Source organism: Callorhinus ursinus, unplaced genomic scaffold (genome assembly GCF_003265705.2).
Source record: "Callorhinus ursinus isolate GAN/ISIS: 27379988/994484 unplaced genomic scaffold, GSC_fseal_2.0 scaffold16, whole genome shotgun sequence".
Lineage (NCBI taxonomy): Eukaryota > Metazoa > Chordata > Mammalia > Carnivora > Otariidae > Callorhinus > Callorhinus ursinus.
The window spans coordinates 14,477,584-14,500,811 of record NW_027397078.1 but is presented as its reverse complement, the minus strand read 5'-3'; the positions used below and the strand labels follow the sequence as shown (position 1 = coordinate 14,500,811).

Sequence of the window (23,228 nt, the reverse complement as noted above, 5' to 3'; positions counted from 1 at the left end):
AATAGGGTTAGATTCATTTATTACTGTTTGCATTCTATTTTTTTGGTTCCCATATTTTGGGTTGCTTTTAACTCTTTCTTAATTTTATTTTATTTATTTTGGCAGTATGTGCAACATTAACACAGCTTAGAGTCAAAGCTATACTAATAGGTATCATCAGAGAACTGTCACCCTTCTATCCTTACTACCCAATTCTCATCCTCCATTCTTACAACCACCCACTTCTTATAGGTAATCAATATCATCAGATTCTATTTTGTCCTTTCCATAATTATGTTGAGCATGCTTGTGTGCATCCTCATTGTTACATGAATGACAGCCTACTACAGGTACTTTTTGTACTTTGATTTTTTTCACTTACCAATATACTGGAAATTAATCCATGTCAAGTCATAAAAATCTCCAAAATTCTTTTTTATACCTTTTTAGTAATCATTTCTCCGTATGTGCCATAGTCTATTCAACCGCTTTCTTTTCTTTGAATGGGCATTATTAAGGTTTTTCCCAATATTTGCCCTGCAGTGCAGTGTGCCCTGTTGACAGAACCTGGCACTTCAGGGTTATGTCCTATGTGTGTTGCATGCACCCCAGTGTTGTGGCTTAGCCACTTTTACCTTCAATCCAGTCATCTACAATGGCTCTCTGCCTGTTGTGGGAAGATTTTAGTCCCTGTGTTGTTAGTGGGCCAGTCTGGGGCCACCTTGGGCTTAAGTTAAGTCAGACCAGGCATTTTCCAGACATACAGTAGCACTGTACTGCTGGGCACTGTCCCTGTGTTATCCCTGAGAAGCTTGGAGTTGGTGGGTGGAACCTGAAGTCATACCAGATGTCTGCCCCCAGCCCACTGCTGGGGTTGTAGTCAGACTGGTGTGTGTGTGTGTGTGGTTATTGTCTCCTCTCCCTAGGGCCCGAGTCATTTTGGAGTGGTGTTGGCCAGTCAGGGCTGCTTGCACACTGAACGGCTTGTGGTACTGCCTTAGATGGGGTCTGACCAGGGGCATGCTGGACGGGGCGGGTCGACAGGAAAACAAGGGGTTGGGGTGCACAGTGTTAGCAAGCTTTGCATGGTCTCCCGTGGGAGGGGACTTGGAGCTGGGGCCTGGCTGGAGGGGGCATTTTACAGGAGGATTCAGCAGTGAGCCTGTTGTTAGTGACTTAGGTGGAGAGTTTGGGTGCTGTGTTGGTTCTGGCAGGTGTCCCTATGTCTAGGTTGGGGGAGTGGAGGAGGGAAATAGTGCCCACCAGCTCCTTCGTTCCTGGGGAGGTCTCCCAATGATCTGTGTCCATCCAGCATATGCTTTGAGATTAGTAAATAAATCTCCCTCCTTTTCATTTTCAAACCACTGTTTCTTTTTTATTATTATTAAAGATTTTTATTTATTTTTTTGACAGAGAGAGAGACAGCAAGAGAGGGAACACAAGCAGGGGGAGTGGAAGAGGGAGAAGCAGGCTTCCCTGTTGAGCAAGGAGCCCGATGTGGGCTCTCTCAGGACCCTGGGATCATGACCTAAGCTGAAGGCAGATGCTAAATGACTGAGCCACCCAGGCGCCCTCAAACTGCTGTTCCTATGCTGCATCTCAGTGGGGCTGCTTGTTGTGCTGTCTCCTTAAGGGCAGGGACTCAGTTTCCTCTTGCCCTCCTGGCTCTCCCAGAGCCAAGCCCAATGATTTTTAAAGTTCTCAGTATTGAGACCCACTGACTGTAAAAACCCATGAAATTATGCCCCTCTGGTCTTCATGCAGGTTCCCTGTGCCTGATGTGCTTGCTATGAGAGTCTGGTCTGGTCCTCTCCCCTTTCTGCACCTATGATGACCTTCCCACAGATAGTCCCATGTGTCTGTTTAGGTCCCGACCATGTCTCTTCTCTTCCTACATTCTTTAATGTGGCCTCTTCTCTACACTTAGCTGCGGAGGGTCTTCTGCCAGTCTTCAGGTCATTTTCTGGGTTATTTTCACTGATGTAAGTGTTATCTAGTTGTTATCTGTGGGACAAGTTGAGCTTAGCATCCTCTTACTCTACCATCTTCCCTGGAGGTCAATTTACTACATATTTTTAATATGAACCTATTATGTAGTGAAGGGAATAGGGAGTTCAATGGATTTGGACTTAGGATATGTGTGTTCCAGTGGATGGTCATGGGGTTCTCATATGTTTGCTCAGTGTGAAGAAATAGTTGGGTTAGTCAAGGCATGACTAAATGAAGACCCAGTGCTAGGATTCAGGTGAAGGTATGGATGCCTGGTAAATAGAATCAAATTAACTAAAATAAAAGCTCACAAAGGAGAACTTTAAATTGGCTACCTAGAAAAATAATTCAGCCACTGTTCTTTAGATTTTGTCTATTGACTTTAAGAAACTGGAGAAGATTACGCTAAGTGAAGTAAGTCAAGCAGAGAAAGTCAATTATCATATGGTTTCACTTATTTGTGGAACCTAAGGAACAGCATGGAGGACATTAGGAGAAGGAAGGGAAAAATGAAGGGGGGGAAATTGGAGGGAGAGATGAACCATGAGAGACTATGGACTCTGAGAAACAAACTGAGGGTTTTAGAGGGGAGGGGGTGGGGGATGGGTTAGCCTGGTGATGGGTATTAAGGAGGCACGTACTGCATGGAGCACTGGGGGTTATACGAAAACAATGATTCATGGATCACCACCTCAAAAACTAATGATGTATTGTATGGTGACTAACATAACATAATAAAATAAAATTAAAAAAAAGAAACTGCAATCAATAAAACTCCAATTTCCTTTTGTACTTAGTAGATCCATATCTAACATTTCTAAAGCCTACAGAAGTACATAAATAAACAACATTATGTGAGGGAAATAAAAGGGTTTTTCCCAATCAGCATCCTTTAGCTGGTTAGGTTTCAGGTCAATATATCCAACATAAAAAGAAGGATTCATTAACATATGGCATTCCATTAGCATATGTACAATAAAAGCACTGATGTTATCGGAGAGCTGTGTCATAATTCTAAGATATTATTGGATTCTAGTATTTTACAAATATTAGAGATGACACTCATTAGATACTACACTAGATTAAACATGAAAATTATTATCCTCATTTTAATACAATTTTAATGCTATAAATGCCAAAAGGATTAACTGGATGTGTGAGTAAGTCACTACTAGATGTTCATTCAGACAAAATTCACGCAGATTTTTGCAGGGACTGAAATTATATGTGCTTTCAGATATAAAATAGATAAGTGAATCCATGGACATTCTCATTTCTTAGAGAATGAATCAAATCAAACTGTTAATGTTACAGGAAGTTTCCATTTGTATTTCTATCCATGGAGAGTAAAATTTTACCATTTTAAATAAAACAAAGGATAAAGAATTATACCTGGCCCTGGACCATTATCTCATACATAGATTTCCAATAATTGTTTTGCTGATTCCAGTTGATTCCACTATAAAGACTGCTTATTAGAGTACAAAATCTACCATTCACCTAATTTGAGTATATTCTTTTTACTACAGATTGTTCAATTTTAAGAAACAAGATTGTTTTCAATCATGGCACTCCTTCACATCCAGTTATAATCTCTGATTAAATCAAACTTTAAAAATTCATTCCATTTTTTATCTCCCATAAACATTAGGCAGTCTGTTGAATTATGTTATGCACCTTATCTGTAAATCTGTATGTGATAGCTCTTTCCACAGAAATCAAAGCATTTCTTAATCCCTTCAATGCTATAACATTTTCTCTTTATTCATAAATCATCATTTTGAGTATCTCGATTTGCAAAAAAGAAAACATGGTTTGTATCATAGATTTGAATGTTTAAAAAAGATATGTGTGTATATGTGTGCACATGTGTGTAACTATTTGTATGTGTTCTGTGCACACATTGAACATCTACTCTGTGTAAGGCATGTTTCTTAGGGCCATGGTAGTAAAAAACTATATTTCCTTCTTTATGATGATGAATACTTGACAAAGATTCCAAATGTTTGCATGTTAAAACCATTTTTCCCTCTATAGTAAGGTAATATAAAATTGAAGAAGATTGTTTCCATATCCATTATGTTGCCCTTTTGTTATTAAAGTGACAACTAATTGGTTCAGAAATCAGATTTTTGTATCTACAAATTCTGACATGCAATGCCCCAAAACATGAGTGAAGAGTCAAATAATTTTAAGCACCCAAAATACTAATACAATATTCCAAGAGGAAACATGTGTTCTCCTTGAATGGTAACATAATGCACTGATCAAGAACTGGGCTCCCTGGCTTCAAACCGAGGCTTTTCCAATTTCAAATCCTAAGGAAAAGCAGCTCAATTAGTTTTCTATAATGCCAAATTCAAATTGTCTTCTGCAAATTTTAAGTTCCTCAACCATTTTAACTCTAGTTACCATATACCCTCTTCTCCCCCTGCATCCTCTTGGTGAACTATGGTGAAGTATTTACATAGAAATATATGTAGTTCTCTTAGCTCAGTATAGTAGGCACACAGGATCAGCTATTTTATTTAACTCAATTAATATGCTTAATTATAATAAACATTTCAGTAAATAATTTCAAAATATGTTTGTATTTTCTCAATTTTTATTAATGATATGCATAAATCATAATGAAGGGTAGACTATGATCAGTAAAATGGAGGAAGATGTTAAAATCTGGTTTACAGACAGCACAGAGCAGATCCTGCTGATAACTTGAAAAACAGAGGGGGAAAAAGGTTAAAAAAAAAAGGAACAAAAATCTCAAAAGCAAATGAAAACTGCTATGACTCACATATTCACACGAGTTGAATAGATATGCATGAATACTATACTACTTTATATAGAGGAATAGTAAATATAAAACACAAGTATTGCCACTCCATCCTTCTTCATCCATGAAAGATATAGCTAGTCCATTATGGCAACATTTAACACTTTGACTTAAATGAGAACATAGTATCATCCTCTCCACACTGCTCCATGTGTCTGCTTTAGGGTGTTGGTGTTAGACACAGAATCTAGAACCTCACTCCCTAATTTGAGTCCTTAGTGGCTCTGTTACTTAACATCTCTGTGCCTTAGTGTTTGCTCGGATAATAAAGTATCTACTTCAAAGGATTGTTTTGGACCTTAAATTAGATGAAATAGAAAGAGCTATGTAAATGTAACTGTTATAATTATTATTACCCTCGAATTACTGGATTTGACAATAAAATGAATCAAATTTTCAGGTTAAAATATGTTAAATAAACACCAACAGGTTGGCATGTATATAACTTTTAATTTTTCCTATGCAAAATGGCTAATATTAATCTATTTTTTCATTTAAGAAGTAAGCTTTGACTATATGGAAACATTAAATTGAGACCATTATCATGAGGTGTTTTCCATGATACCTTTCAAAGATGTATTTAATATTCCTTTTTGGCTGTATTTTCTTTCAGGTAACTGTTGATTATTTAGTAAATCACTATTACCAAAGTCTGTAGCTTTGTACTTCTCTTTATAACTTCTTCATGGGTCCTTGCTCCCAGAATTCCTTGTGCCCTCCTTGTGCCCTCCCAGAATTCCTTGTGCCCTCCTGTCTACAAGTACATTTCTACCATTTGGATGTTTTATTGATCTCTTATGGATAATTAAATTAAATGAGGAGAGAAAGAAAGAATAATATTTCATTTTACCAGACTCCCATTGTTTTTTGCTCCTTTTGAGTAAATATTTGGACAAGAAAACTCTGTTGGAAAAAAAAATTGAGGATTATATAAAATATGCTTTTCTAATAATTCCTAATTTTTTCACTTTTCAAAGAATTAAGATAAATTTTGACCTTTTTCTAAACATCTCTGTTAATATTATATAGCATACCAGACTAATTTTAAATATCTTATATTTTCTGGCCATCAATCACCAAGTCATGATGCTAATGATTTTATGTATAATCTGAACACATATTTTAATTTTATATCCATAATTTTCATACACTGTTGCATGTCATTCCAGCGATCCAAATCTTACAAAAACAGGATAACTGTATAAATTAATGGTCTGTATCAATAATTATGCATTGAGAATAAAAAACATAGTTGCTTAAAACAATAATTTATCATTGTTCTTGAATCTATGACTGAGTTGGCAGTTCTGCTGATCTGGGCCAGCCATGACTGATATTGGATGGTTTGCTCATATCTCTTTATTTAGCAAATATGTTGGCCATAGGCTGGTTCTCACAGGATAGTCTCCTTCACATGTCTGGAGATAGGACAAATAGGTGGTGGCAGGGACGAGGGTGGCTTGAGCTATGTGTCATTCATCACTCAACGGGGTTACCTTGGAGGTCATTACTTGATAATGACAGAGTTCCAAGAGAGTAAGTGGAAGCATGCCATGCCTCTTGAGTTCTAGGTTTATAACTGTCAGGTCACTCTTGCTGCATTCTATCTGTGAAAGAAGTCACAGGAACAACCTAGATCCGTGTGGTGAGAAACAGAATTTTTCTCTTGATGGGATGAGCTACAAAGTCACATTTCAAAGGGGCATGGGCAATGGGAGAGAATAATTCTAGTCATCATTGCAAATAATCCACAATACCCTCTTATACTTCTTTGACTATTTGCACATTTACCTTTATACACTTATAAAAATTCTACAAGGAGTGAATATTGAGACACTGGGATTTAGAAATGTAAAGAAATACCTCTTGGATGGAAAAAACAGATCTGCTTTTATTCATACACAAAGTTTATTATGGATCAGAATTTTATCACCTGGCAAAGTCAGTTTAATTTTTAATTTAATGTCTCTTAGTTACCAAGGAGCTGTTTACAAATAAAAGAACACACTGAAAAACTTTCCTGGTGAACAAATAAATAAAAAATAAATGAATAACTACATCTTATCTATTCATGATGTTTCCTCTACTATAATGCTATTGTATTCAATGAACTAAATATTTCAGGATAATAAAAACTGTATAGATGCACTTTATATTATTTTATACTTTTAACTAGGCTCCACGCCCAACATGGGGCTTCAAATATGACCCTGATGTCAAGACTGTCATGCTCTACTGACTGAGCTAGCTAGGTGCCCATATAGATGCACTATAAACAGTAAGGCAAGCTTCCTAAATTATGTGTCCTATCACTGCCATGCTTATATACTATTCTCTGTATTTCAAATACAGAGCTCTGTATTTCAAATACTTGTGCTAATTTAAAAATCTATGATACTAAGAGATTTCCAAATTTCACCTAATCAGAACACAGCATTTAATATTTGATAAAGTAAGTTCAGCTATATTCAAACATAGTCTAATAATCACCATAGGTATTTTACAGGTATAGAAGACAGAGGCAGCAAAAGATGAGCTTTGTGGTATTAACAGGCAGCCCCCAAATCTCAGTGGCTTAATCTAATACAAGTATCTTGTGCAAAGTATGTTGCATTTCTGACTGACATTTCAGTTCAGCTGTCTTCCATGTGTTCGTTCAGCTTTCCAGAATGCATGGATTTTATGACACCTCATGTCATGAAAGAGTAAAAAGCAGGTTGGTCAACCAAGTTAAAGTTCTTGATTACTTTCATCTGAAAGTAGTACATATATCTTCCACTCACTCTTTTTTAGCCAAAGCAAGTCATGTGGCCTCTCTCAGCTTCAAAGGGGAATAGGACCATGCAATGCTTCAGTATCCCCAAAAAGAGAATAACTGGAAATATTAGTGAGTTGTGCTAATGTCCCCACTATAACTGTTATTAATTTGAATGATAAAAAGTTCATTCACTCTTTTTATTTTTTAATTTTTTAAAGATTTTATGTATTTATTTTGAGAGAGAGAGAGAGCAAGCAGGAGGAGGGGCATGGGAAGAGAGAGAGAGAGAATCTCAAGCAGACTCCACACTGACCGTGGAGCCTGAAGCCAGGCTCAATCTCACAATGATGAGATCACGACCTGAGCTGAAATCAAGAGTCAGACACTTAACCGACTGAGCCATCCAGGCACCCCTCAGTCACTCTTTTTAAATAAGAAATCCACAGAGACTTGGATTCCCCATGAATATAAGAAAAAAGTGAAATATGAATGAGGCTTTTCTGACCCAGCAAAGAAAACACATAAGTTTATAGCTATCAGACAGAGATGTCCATTTAAACAGAATTACTGGGGATGCAGTTACTAAGTTAGATATCCAATTAGAATTACAAACTTTTTAAAGGTTAGCATTTAAAAGCTTTAGCAACCATCTTGTTTCAGGGTGCCCTAAATATTTTTGTCAGATGTATGGAAAATTTTAAGTAAGAAAAGCTTTAAGATGAAGAAAGAATGTCCTTTTTTTGTATCTGTAGAGAGGGACTATTTTTTTTCCTTTTGGTGGAGATTTTTTCATGGAAAAACTACAATGCTTTTTGTTTTATAAAGCTGAGAAGTGGATTTAAAAAGAAGGCCAGCAGGAATAGTGCAAATTTTTATGATACAGAAAGAAAAGGGCCAGAATGGGATTGTTAACAAATAGAATATTGTTATATGCTCCCCTTGAGCATATCCCTCACTGGATGCAATAATGCTTAAATTTAGAGATATTTTTAAAAATTTTTTTGGTGTTGCACACAGAAGGTCTCTATATAATACATGCTAGTCAACTGGGGGGGTAACATACTAATACTTCAATATCTATAAATGATATATAACAAATATGCTATTCAGGTTTATTATGAAGTAAGTTGACAAAATATAAGGAGGGACAGCATGTGAAGGAGTAGCAAAAGAACAATATAATTCCGGTATTTGTTTAATAATGCGTCAGAAAGAAGGAAAGACCTATATAGGGGGCTGTAATGGATCATTTGGTAGTCATATGACAACAAAAAATGGTTATATGTTAGAAGAAATAATAATGGTAATGAAAGTTTGATGGACTTGATAATAGGCATCAGACAGACCTCAGGGTGCCTGCGTGGCTCAGTAGGTTAAGCATCTGCCTCAGGCTCAGGTCATGATCTCAGGGTCCCGGGATCAAACCCCACATCAGGCTCCCTGCTCAGCCAGCAGCATGCTCCTCCCTCTTCCTCTGCCCTTCGCCCCTGCTTATGTGCTCTCTCTTTCTCTCTCTGAAATGAATAAATAAAACCTTAAAAAAAAGACCTCAACAATTTCCTTAAAATTGATGCTGGTCATCTTATTTCAGATTATCGTATTTTACTGCAACCAAACTTTATTAATCTGAGATTTAAAAGTTATACTGAACTGATGAATCATTGAACATTATATCAAAAGCCAGTGATGTACTATACCTTGGCTAATTGAATTTAAATTAAAAAAATAAAAAGGTCCAAAAAATTAAAAATAAATAAAATAAAAGTAATATGTCCTTAATTATGATGATACCAAATGTGTGTAGAATTAGCAAGTAACTATATGAGAGGTTTGGCATGTATAAAATTTTGTCTTCATCCATTTATGTTAATAACATCACTTTAATAGAATTGGACAAAAGTAAAATATACTTGTTGCTTGTTTACTTCTTTGGCTTTTATTAAAAATCACATTTATTTATAGAGATGCTGCTTGTTATACAAGACTTTTAAAGTGTTCTTCACTGAAATGAACTTGGCCTAGGGGAAAAATGTTTGTGTCAGAAAATATTTAATTAAGACACAGAATATAGGCTCTGTGACTTTCATTGTCCTATCTTTTTTCTGATCTCATAAACTGATTTTTTTGTACTTTGATGGCAAATTTCAATGGAAAACTAGTATGATTACTTGTAAGCTTTGGAGACTAAGAATGCAACATCACCCTGTTCAGTCAGTCTGACTCAAAACCCAACTATCAGATTTTCCATATGCAGGTCAGATGACAGGCCAGTATTGCCAGAGCAGCCATCTTTTAGGAAGTTATAAATTGAAGCTCTTTCCACTTGACAATATGAAGATACCATACTGTTTTGCACCCCAAGTTAGGCTGTAAGCCCTGACAAAGTTCAAATTTGTAAATTTTCCTCATCTTTCAGGGAAGAACTACCTGTGCTCCATTTAGAAAAGTGACTATATTTAAGCAATGGAAAAGACATTCTTTTTTTTTTAAGATTTATTTATTTTAGAGACAGAGAGAGAGAGACAGGGGAGAGGGAGAGAGAAACTTAAGCAGACTCCCCACTGAGCACAGAGTCTGACATGGAGCTCAATCTCATGACCCCAAGGTCACAACCTGAGCTGAAACCAAGAGTCGGACACTTAACCAACTCTGCCACCCAGGTGTCCCTGGAAAACACATTCTTAAGTGAGAATTTTGGCTCATATTATTAAGACACAAAATTTATCCTGCTCATTGTGTTGCTGATCGTCATCATAAATGTTGCTGTCTCAACTGTTTAATACTCTGCCTCTTAGAAGTAAAGAATGTGACATGTGCTAATATCAGAGAGTGCGAGGGAGGATTACTCTGAAAGGCCATCCATGTGCTAAAAGGAATCAAACCATTTTGTTGCTTCTCATCATTCTTAATGTATTAAAAGTCAGGACATTATATATACGTATGTACAAGTATGCATGTTTTAAGTTATACTGAGTCCATGATCTATAGCACCAGAAAACCCCGCCTATTAGCCTTATGTTTATCCACGCTCTGTAAGTGTGCTTCTCACACTGGCAGCCACTTTATAAACAGGCTCTATTTGTTAAAATACAGTCACAGGACTAATATTAATCACATGTGCTGAAAAAAAATGCTTAACATGGACATTTTATTCAAACCATCTGCAACACCATCTTGAAATATAAAATATATATATACATATATATGTATATATATATGTATATATATATTAGAAAGTCATAGGGGCGCCTGGGTGGTTCAGTCAGTTAAGTGTCCAACTCTTGATTTTAGCTCAGGTCATAATTTCAGGGTTGTGAGGTCAAGCACTGTGTCAGCCTTCATGCTGAGTGTGGAACCTGCTTAAGATTCTCTCTCCCACTTCCTCAGCGCCCCCCATGCTCTCGAGCTCTCACACGCTCTCTTAAAAAAATAAAAAGAGGAGAGCCTGGGTGGTGCAGTCAGTTGGACATACAACTTTTGGTTTTGACTCAGGTCGTGATCTCACGGTCATGGAATTGAGTCCTGTGTCAGGGTCTGTGCTCGGCGTGGATTCTGCTTAAGTTTCTCTCGCCCTCTGCCCTCGCCCCCACTCACTCTCTCTCTCATAAATAAATAGATCTTTTTAAAAAAGAAAGAAAGTCATAAAGGATTGCTTCAAGTTTATTAATTGATTCGTTTTCCTCAAGTACACTATGTCCATTCTCTGAATAGAAAGAGAAAAAAAAAATCTCTTTGACACTGTCTGCCATCTGTTTCCCTAGAGTTAGCTTTGTAAACAACTTCTGGTTGTGACCCTTTACTGCATGCATTTACAAAACTAGTATTTTTTTAACATATCATGTGCCAGGCTCTACATTATACACTGGGGATACAGCAGTAAACAAGGCAGGTATGGTCAGGGAATTAAATGTTATTGCAATCTAGCAACTCTGCAAGATAGTTTATAACATGCAAACACACATACACACAGATGTAGTTGGCATAAAACCACAAAACAGCAAAGTGTTACTTCAACTGGTGAGTTGAAGTTCAATCCCACAGGCAAATAATTTCCTGGCTGTCTGAAACGAGACAAGAAATAACTCTAGAAGTAAAGAAATTTGATGGGGTGACCTAGAGAAGCTCTCGGCCTGAAATAATACCACTTGCACAAGCCAGGGAACCACATAAACAGGAAGACGCTGTTGGTGTGCTCAACTAGACTGACGGAATAAAAACTGGGGTAGAAAAGAGATCATCTTAATCATTCAATACTAAGGATTTTGCCAATACACTCGTAAAAAGTTTTAATAATTAACAACAAAAGCACTGAAATACAGATGGCAATTAAAACCACTCTTCTTATTTCACATTTATATATAATTGATTCAAGTCTAAGATCTCTAATTCTGTGGGAAATTCACTTGCCTCCTCCAGACTTATGTAAATATCCTAGAATTTTTTTTCTCATGGCAAATTCTTGTTCCTAGTACCTTCCACTAGCAAACTCCAGATCTTACATTTCACTGCTCTTGTCTTCTTTTTGTTACCTAATATGCAGAGGTGCAACTCAGCCTGTGTTCCTTGATTACTGGGAAAAAAAATTAACTTGCTTACATCATCTCTGTATGTAGCATATTTTACAAAATGTTTGGAGTCATGAAGAAGATTTATATCAAGCAATATATTATATTTAGATATTAATTGCAGTTTGCAAAAGTTTTTTTAGTACTTGACAGGTATTTTTCTACTGGCCACTTTTCTCAGGATATAGGTTCTAAAAAATTGCTGAATGTCTTCAAAGGAAAGCTAGACATTGTATAAGCACACATAGATATCAATACGAATGACTCTTATCCACAGACACATAAGTAAATTTTGTCCAGTAGAAATGCCATTGATCTCTCCCATTATAAATCACTTTTACATTTCACTGTAAATATTTTTAAGCATTACTTATTGCTTATATATGGGTGGTTCCCTGAAATCTCTTCTAAACTAGTCATAACATCTTACTGATTTCCTTATTAATTAATGAATTAAAGAATATCTTTAACATGTGTTCATTTTATATTTGTGTGAAGTCATGATTATAAACTTTTTTGAAACTTAACCTTTAACAGGCTCCAGAACAATTTGCTAAATTCTTTCTTTCCCTTCAAGATAACTCATTTCTCTTTACTCCTCCATTTTCAGGAACCCTTTGCACTTAGTATCAGAGGCCCAGTTATTCTTAGTACGCTTTCTGTAAGGACTCATTGTGCATCCTTTGACAAAGGGCCATAATAACTGGGTTTCCACTTTTAGCATCAGAAAACAATTGGAAGCAACTGCAAAATTCCATATATTTTTCTCTCTCCCCCATTGGTCTTTGTAATTTGAAAAGAGCAGTATAGATTTTTGCTTCCTATGGATATGGATTATGCCGTGACTGTTAGAAATCAAATTAGCAACCAGGCAGTATGATTTTTTTTTTACCCTGCTGTATACCTGTAGTGTATACTGAAGTTGAGGCTGTTAGGTATTTACATATGATTAATTCCATAAAGTGAAATAAGGACTTCTTAGCGAATTGCTTTTTTTAAAATAACATTCATGATTTCTAGACTTAAAAGAATCTCTGTCATTCTTAAGCAGATGTCCTTTAACCACGGGGGGCCACAAATACAGAACAACAATCAAAATAAAATAACACATCCTTCCCCACCTTTTTTTTTTTCTTTTATGGAAGCCCTCTCTAGGATGACTCATGACCAATCTGATTTCAGGCATTAAGAAATCTGACTATGAAATTGAGAACTGCATCATTCTGCAAAGTCATAAAAAGTTATGTATTAATCATAACTTTGCAGTTTGGAATATTATTCATCTATGGTCAGAAGCTCACACTTCAAAGTTAAAGAGTGTGCATACTCACAGGAAGGAACAACTAACAGGATGGCTGAAATTCCATGTGAATTGAAAACTCCTTGTTTTGTGCAATTGTAATCATCAGTGTACCTGAACCTACATCAATCTTCACTTTGGCCATAAACACAGTAGCTATATAACAGTAATAGAAAAATACAATGGAAAAAGCTAACACATTTAACTTTTACAGATATCCCCTTTCTTTAAGTAATTTACTATTAAAACTTAAAAGAATATAAAGATGTGAACATGAAGATAATGTTAACTATAATAGTCACTTAAGACAAGGAGGTGTGCGTCTTCCTGGATCCACCAAATATAGTAAAAGGGAAAATATAAATTATACTGGTTCAAAAGAAATCGCAAAAAATTTATTTATCCGGTCCTCAAACAACATGGAGAGATGCCTTAAATCTTGGATTAGCATAAGAAGTGCTCTTTAAAAAGTTGAGCTATTGCTTAGAAAATCTAAGGAAAAAGTCCATTATTCAAGTTATAAAACCTATGATTATATTTATCTTTTTAACTCTCACGAAGAAAATTGTCCTAGTGTTAACGAAAATGAGAAATTGGGATTCAAATGTTATGTTATTACAGTAAAAAATGAACTGCATATAAAGTATAATGATTCAAAATTCTATTAATGCAAAAATATGTAATTGGGTCATTATTATTTATAAAATACAACACCAAATGAAACATTTAGCTTAAAATACTTACTGTATCCTCACAGCATACAGTGAACTAGGAATTAACTGTCCATTTCTTTCATCAGTATAAATAGAAAAAACAAATAATATAGAATCCAAGGAGAAAAAGTGAACAGCACATGACTGGGTCAGTATATGTGCAGACTCAATAATTCCATCTTTAAAATCTGCACTGTTGGTCACAGCTGGACTAATCATGCAATAACCTGCACAGATCATAAAGACAGCCAAAATAATCATATGGGTCAGGAGGGTGGCCCATTCAGTTTGCATATGTGAATATGATCTGAATGAAAAGAAGTTAGCCACAATGAAAGAAATTACCCAGCAATGTAGATCAAAGCAGATAATCAGCATGGATAATTCAGGCCTGAATACAGATGCAGAATATAGATTATGACTTTTCACAAAAGTTTCAGCTAACCCTGGTTTGTCAATGTATATTGATCTTTCAAAAGGATTTTATTTCACAGGGACACCTTGGAAGTTTCCAGAAAAACTGACAAAAAACACAACATCTCTTAGGTCAGCATTGATCATTTTCTTTTTCTTTTAAATCATTAGAATGGAAAGTATTCTGTTTTCCTTTCCTCAGTGCTACACATAAACACACACACACATACACACACACACACATATCCATAATATTCCTACTCTTTAGTACCCACTTAGAGAAGAAAATTTGCATACAATAAAATATATAGATCTTAAATGAACAGATTGATGAGCTTTGACAATAGCTTACAATACATGGTGTAATGTATACAGCTATCAAGATATTGACAACGTTGTTTTTACCCAGGCCCTGTGATCCTATAAACAGATACAATTAAAGAAATTTCCCCAGGAAATTGACAGTAATACAGTAATGGTAGGGGACTTTAATACCCTAGTTACATCAATGGATAGATCATCCAGATGGAAAATCAACAAACAGAGCTTTTGAATGACACATTAGACCAGATGGACCTATCATACATATATATAGAACATTCCATCCCTAAACAGCTGAGTACACATTCTTTTCAAGTGCACATGGAACATTCTCCAGGACAGATCACATGTTATGCCATAAAACAAGTCTCAAATTCAAAACGACTGAAATCAATTCATGCATCTTTTTAACCACAATAGTATGAAACTAGAAATCAATTACAAGAATAAATATTGGAAAAAATACAAACACATGGAGGTTAACAACATGCTACTTAACAACCAATGGGTCAATGGAAAATTCCAAGATGAAAAACAAATAGACAGAAATGAAAGTGAAAACACAAAAGTCTGAAATCTTTGTGACCCAGCAAAAACAGTTCTAAGAAGGAAGTTTATAGAAATGACAGGACTAACTCAAGAAAACAAGAAAAATCTCAAATAAACAACCAAACCTTGCACCTACAGGAGCTAGAAAAATAAAGCTTAAAGCCAGTAAAAGGAAGGAAATAATAAAGCTTAGAGCACAAACAAGTGAAATAAAGATTAAAAAACAATAGCAAAGATCAATGAAACCAACTTTTAAACCTTTCATCAGACTCATCAAGAAAAAAAGAGAGAAGACTCAAATAAATAAAATCAGAAATGAAGGAGGTGAAATAAAAACTTACATCACAGAAATACCAAAAATATTATAAGAGAATATTATGAAAAATTATATGTATGCCAACAAATTTGACAACCTAGGAGAAATGAATAAATTCCTAGAAATATACAATTTTCCAAAGTAAATCAGGAAAAAGTAGAAGATTTGAACAGACTAATAACTAACAATGAAATTGAATCAGTAATTTAAAAATTCCCGAAAACCAAGAGTCCAGGACGATAAAACTTCACATGTGAATTCTACCAAACATTTAAAGAAGAGTTTATACCTATTCTTCTCAAACTATTCCAAAAAAATAGGAGAGGAAGGAACACTTCCAAATTTATTAACAAGGCCAGCATTGCCCTGATACCAAAACTAAATAAAGTCACTATAAAAAAGAAAACCATAAGCCAATATCTCTGATGAACATAGATGGAAAAATCTTCAATAAAATATTAGCAAATCAAATTTAACAATACATTAAAAAATCATTCACCATGATCAAATGGGATTTATTCCAGGGATGCAAGGGTAGTACAATATTTGCAAGTCAATGTGACATATCACATGAACAAGATGAAGGATAAAAATCACGATCATCCCAATAGATACAGAAAAAGCATTTGATAAAATGCATCTGTTAATGATAAAAACTTAACAAAATGAGTTTAGAAGGAACATATCTCAACATAATAAAGGCCATACATGAAAAACCCACAGCTAACATCATACTCAATGATGAAAAACTGAAATATTTTCCTTTAAGATCAGGATGTCCACTTGTACCACTTTTATTCAACATAGTACTGGAAGCCCTAGCCTGAGCAATCAGACAACAGAAAGAAATAAAAGGCATCCAAATTGGTAATGAAGAAGCAAAATCCACTATTTGCAGATGACATTATACTATATATAGAAAATCCTAAACACTCCACCAAAAAGCTACTAAAACTGATAAATGAATTCAGTAAAGTCACGGGATACAAAATTAATGTATAAGGAAATCTGTTGTGTTTCTATGTACTAATAAAGAAGTAGCAAAAAGAGAAATTGAGAAAACAATTCCATTTACAATTGCACCAAAAAAGAATAAAATACCTAGGAATAAATTTAACCAAAAAGGTGAAAGACCTATACTCTGAAAACTATAAGAGAATGATGAAAAAAACTGAAGATGATACACACAAATGGAAAGATACTTCATGCTAATGGACTGGAAGAATTAATATCCTTAAAATGTACATACTACCCAAAGCAATCTATAGATTCAGTGCAATCCCTGTCAAAATACCAATAGCATTTTTCACAGAACTAGAACAAATAATACTAAAATTTGTATGGAACCACAAAAAATCCTTGAATAGTCAAAGCAATCTTAAGAAAGAACAAAGCTGTAGGTATCACAATCCCAGATTTCAATATATACTACAAAGCTGTAGTCATCAAAACAGTATGGTAATGGCACAAAAAACAGACACATTTATCAATGGAATAGGATAGACACCCCAGAAATAAACCCATGCCTATATGGTCAATTATTGTATAACAAAGGAGGCAAGAATGTACAATGGGGAAAAACAGTGTTTTCAATAAATGGTGTTGGGAACACTGGACAGCTATATGCAAAAGAATGAAACTGGACCACTTTCTTACACCATACACAAAAATAAACTCAGAATGAGTTAAAGACCTAAATGTGAGACCTGAAACTCCTTAAAGAAAACATAGGCAGTAATCTCTTGGACATTGCCCTTAGCAACATATTTATGGATATGTCTCCTCAGGCAAAACAAAAGCAAAAATAACTATTGAGATTACACCAAAATAAAAAAAAATTACACAGCAAAGGAAGCCATCAACAAAACAAAAAGGTAACCTAGTAAATGGATGAAGATATTTTCCAATGGTATATCCAATGGTATATAAGGAACGCAATACCAAAAAAAAAAAAAAAAAAACCCACAAACAATCCAGTTAAAAAATGGGCAGAGGACCTGAAGAGTCATTTTCCAAAGAAAACATACAGATGGTCAACAGACACATGAAAAGATGCTCATCACTCACCATCAGGGAAATAAAAATCAAAACCACAATGAGATATTACCTCAAACCAGTGAGAATGCCTAGTAACGAAAAGACAAGAAATAACAAATGTTGATGAGGATGTGGAAAAAAAGGAACCCTCGTGCATTGTTGGTAGGAATGTAAATTGGTGCAGCCACTATGAAAAACAGTATGGAGGTTCCTCAAAAAGTTAAAAATAAAATACCATATGATCAAGTAATTCTACTACTGGGTATTTATCCAAGGAAAATGAAAACACTAATTTGAAAAGATATATGCACCCCTATGTTCATTGCAGATGATTTACAATAGCCAAGATAAGAGAGGGAATGAAATGTGTACTGATAGATGAATAGATAAAGAAGTGGTATGTATATACAATGGAAAAATACTCCTCCATAAAAAAGAATGAGATCTTGCTATTTGCGACAACATGGATGGACCTAGAGAGTATTACCCTAAGTGAAATGAGTCAGAGAAAGACAAATGCCATATGGTTTCACTTATATGTGGAATCTAAAAAACAAAACAAACAAATAAAAAACAGACTCTTAAATACAGACAACAAACTGGTGATGGCCAGAAGGGAGGTGGGTGGGCACATGGGCAAAATAGATAAAAGAGATTAAGAGGCACAAACTTCCAGTTATAAACTAAGTCACGGACATGAAAAGTACAGCATAAGGAATATAGTCAAATACTGTAATAGCATATGGTGACAGATGGTGACTGTACCTATCGTGGTGAGCAGTGAGTAATGTATAGAATTGTTAAATCACTATATTGTACGCCAAAAACCAATATAACATTGTAGGTCAATTATACTTCAATAATAAGAAAGAAAGATAGAAAGAAATATTCCCACCCATTTGTGTTATAGGAAACAGCTTACCACAAAGAAACAACCTTCCTTATATGACCTAAGACTCATAAATGTCCCCTTGGCCCTATATGACAAGGAAAAACACAGACCCTACCAATGTCCATTCTTTGCCTCATAAATGATTAGCTAAACTGTTTTGTCCCCACTGATCAAACAGAACCAAATATTTGTTACATAAATTTTGGTTAAGTTTCTCTCCTTCCCTAGGTTCCTGAACTGTGACCCACTCTTACCCCTACCCTGCTTAATGGCCCCTTCTGAAAATAGGCTGACTTCAGGGTAAAGTCATCTCTGATCTTTTTTTCAATCACACCTCTCTCTCCTCCCACTTTCCTCTACCTGGTCCTTTCTAGCCCTAAGCCTTGTTTACTCCTCCCTAAAAAGAAAAGCCATTTCTGCCTGACCTTTGAGATGATTGCAGATTTTATGGTCTGAAAATTTTCCCTATTGTAATAGTCCTCCTCCCCTTATTGCTATTAAATCTTTCAAGTACTCTCCTTACCAAAATCTGGATTTATTTTCACTTGACAGTCATTGGTGCTCTGACTCCAATGGAGCATGGGCCTCACTTACAGACTCCCACCATCTCTGTGGCAATAATGGCACTTTGTAGGTCCTTCAAACTGGTCTTCTGTTCAGCAATTCAACTATATTTGATGAATTCCACTCTCAAACCAGTGTTCTGCCATGTCCTATCTGTTGTAAGGAGTTACTTTGATTCCTTAAGGCAAAGAAACTTTTCTTTGGCCCTTCTTTGTAAACTCTTCTGGTTTTTCCTCTGCTCTTAAATTTGGAGATCATTTTAACAAATTTCCTTGGCAGGGATGGGAAGCTTGGGGTGGGGATTTTCTCTGACCAGAAAATTGTGACGGAAAATTAATCAAGCAGGACTGTTTACTGTTTCATTTAAGATCTTAGCTCTGATTCCATTTTCTAATCCCATGGGGACCTCTACCTATCAATTGCCCTCCCTCTGCTCCTCCCACTGACTATGCTTCAACGTTATGGCACTAATTCAGTTAAACATCCATCTCTAAATGTAACATTATTTCACTAAGGTTAATCTGGAACTGCAATGACTCTCTGGGATTCTTGTGATCTCCCTAAATGTGTTCATCTCTGGCGGTCCCTTGAATCCTGGTAATCCAAAACGCCCTCTGAACAATTTGCATATTTCTCACAGTATTAGAAAGGTGAATAAGTACTTTCTTTCTCAGTCCAAGCTTAATCAGGCTATCTAGTAATATCAGTCTATCTTATCTGAGTCCATTCAGTCTCTGAAGGATCATCTGCCAACCTCCTGTTGCTCTATCACCCATTCCAAACACAAAGTCACTTATATGTTCCTCAATTCCCTCTCGTTCACCCTCAGCTTCTCCAAACCTGTTTCTGTCTCCTTCACTTCCAGGTTCCACTCTCCTTGTATTTACCTGCCTTTCCTGAATTTAACACTACTTTTCCAGCCCTCTCACTTCCTACAGTTATTCAAGACCTTGATTCTGTTCCCCCTGTGCTGGGTTCCCATGGACAAGAAGCTACAGAACCTCAACTGCCAGCCCCCACAACAAGTCATATTTAAGCCTTGGTCTTGAGTTGACTTACATGCCATCATAAAGGATTTCCCTTATCCAAAAAAGAATAGGGATGAATTTTCTATAAAATTTAAGTTACTGCTAGGGGTATATTTTCCTGAGCTTCCTGACCTGTGCCAATTAGTCCAACTTCTTCAAGGACTTGAAGGTGTCCCGATGGCCTTGTGGTCCTATGGCCTTAAGGCCAAATGTGTCAAAATTAATGATGACTTACAATTAAACTAAAATATATCCATAACCTACAACAGGGCTAAGGAAATAAAAGGAAAAATGTTAGATTCCATTCCCATCTAAAAGTAAATAGTCAAAGATTCAGGAGTGCAGACAGCAAAGAGATGGATCAGTTTCTAACTGGAGGCACTGCTTAGAAAACATTTGGAAGAATCATTCAGATAGAATCCTAAATGATCACATGACATTCACTTTAGTCACCAGTTTTGTTAATGGGTTCCGTGCTGAACTGAGAGAACATATTCAAAATACCGCATTAATTGCATCCCTCTCTGAGATCCATGCTTTAGCAAAATACCATGAAGATGTACAGGCTACTAAAACTTAATTAAAAGTATTTACTCACGGCTCTCCAACTGAAACCAATTGAGGGTAATCATACGAAGGACTTCAAGCCATCCTCAGGTTCCCTTCAGTCTCCCATAGATCAGAACACCTGCAGATACTGTAAGGAAAAAGGTTTATTGGACTAAAGATTAACCAAAAAGAAAATAAATCGAAGTCTCAATGACTCTCTCAAAGGGATCTGCTTCTGTCTGCCCCCAAATACTCTTAAACACACTGGATAAAATAATTCCCAGCCAGTGGGCTCCCAACCAACTTCCTCGTAGACACTGGAGCCACCTATTCCACCCTTAATACTTTACAATTCCCCACCATGATGGCTCAGAGTACACAAACCATCCTGGTGGTGGTGTTAGATAAACATGATTTGTCTCTTTCTAAACTACCTTCTCTATTTCTTGGACTCCATGATCATGATACCCAACAAAAATGATTCTACAAACTGTTAATCTGTTAGGCAGATATTTACTTCCTAATTGGAATATTAATGTGTATGTTCTACCGAAGGACTCTTTTTTTTTTTTTTAAAGATTTTATTTACTTGAGAGAGAGAGAACAGGAGAAAGAATGTGCAGGGGGAGGAGCATGAGGGAGAGGGAGAAGCAGGCTCCATGCTTACCAGGGAGCCCGATGGAGGGCTCGATCCCAGGACCCTGGGACCATGACCCGAGCCAAAGGACGATGCTTAACCGACTGAGCCACCCAGGCACCCCCTGAAGGACTAACTCTTGAAAACCTGGAATCCTCCCCTACTCACCGTTTCTCTAACAGCTTTGTCACCCCAAATTTCCTTGCTCTCATTGTACTTCCCCAATCCCTTGACAGTTCTTGCATTCAGAATATGTTTGCTCATATTCTTGAGTCTCTTTGGGATATAGAATCAACAGACACAGAATATATTTTGACAATCAGAGTCCTTAAAAGTGGAAATAGGTATCACTATGTCCCTCCTTAAGCTACCCCAGTATCCTTTAAAACTTAAAGCAATTGAAGGTTTTAGACCTATTATTTAAGGACTTTTTAACAAAGAATTCCTGGTCCCTACTCAAGCTTCTGTAATACCCCAACTGTTCCTGTGAAAAAGCCTAACAAAAAAGAATATCCATCGGTTCCAAACCTGGGGGCCAAAAATAAACTACTAAGACTTAGATTCCCTCTAGTCCCAAATTTAATAGCCTTCTCACTTCTATACTCCCTGTTACCATTACTTCACTCTTGTGGACTTATGTTCCAGCTTCTTCAGTATATTCCTCCACTATGATTTCCAAGACCTATTTGCCTTCACTTTGGAAAAACAACATGTTTGGAGTGCTATGTCTCAGGGGTTTATGGAAGCCCCCACCTATTTTTCCTCAGGTATTAAATTAATTTAAAGGATGTTATTTTTCCACATAATTCAATACCCCTTCAATATGTAGATCACCTCATTCTTTTCTCCAGTAAAATTGATAATTCACTGACAGATAGGCAAATACCTATTAGAAGCTCTGGCTTGAAAGGGGTATAAAGTTTTGAGAAAAAAAATACAATACTGCAGTCCTTAGGCTCTTTATTTAGGACATGATATCTTCCTTAAGGGAAAAACTTTGTCCCCAGAGTGTACCAAGGTCATTCTGAATTAGCCTGTATTTGAAATGAACAGATAAATTCCGAGCTTCCTGGGACTGATTAGCTATTGTAGGATGTTGATTCCTAATTTCTCTACTATAAGATTTCCTTTATATGATTATGGAAACTGTCTGAATCCATACAATGGGTCTCAATATGTGAAGAGCATTTGAATCCTTAAAAATCTCCCTTTCCTCTGCCTTCAATTTGGAGTTCCCAAATTCCTTTGCCCTTTTTTCTATTTGTTTGTAAGAAAGGACATACTTTAAGCATCTCAGAATCATAATGGGAAACAGAGGCACATTGGATACTTACCCTCATTCTAGATCGGTGCTCAAACCACAGTTTATGTGCTAGGTCATACTTTGAATATTCATATACCCCATGTTGTCCAAAATCTTCTCCTGACTGAAAATATGCAACATTTTTCAAACTCTTCCCTTCTCTAGTGAGATCCATATTGCTTCTATTTTTAACATTATTTTCTACTCTTTCTCACATTCTTAAACAGTGTTTTTAAAATCTTAATCCCACTAGCCTTTCTCTTCTGACTGAAGAGTGATCACATGAAATGCATTGCAGCCACCCAAACTTCAACCCATCCCCGCCCTGGTCTTACTGAAATTCCTCTTGTAGATCCAGATCTCATTCTCTTTGCTGATGGTTCATACCTCCACAGATCAAAACAGTGTTTCCAGGTAAAATACGCCATCACAAATTTCCAAAACCCTGTAGAATATGAACCTCTAATGCAAAATCAACTAA

General features: G+C 36.0%; 1 pseudogene; it reads right to left on the bottom strand.

Annotated features, from left to right (window-relative positions):
* Positions 1-22,922, bottom strand: part of LOC112812942 (small ribosomal subunit protein eS8-like) — a 106,972-nt pseudogene extending 84,050 nt beyond the window's left edge.
* Between the last annotated feature and the right edge of the window lie 306 nt (positions 22,923-23,228).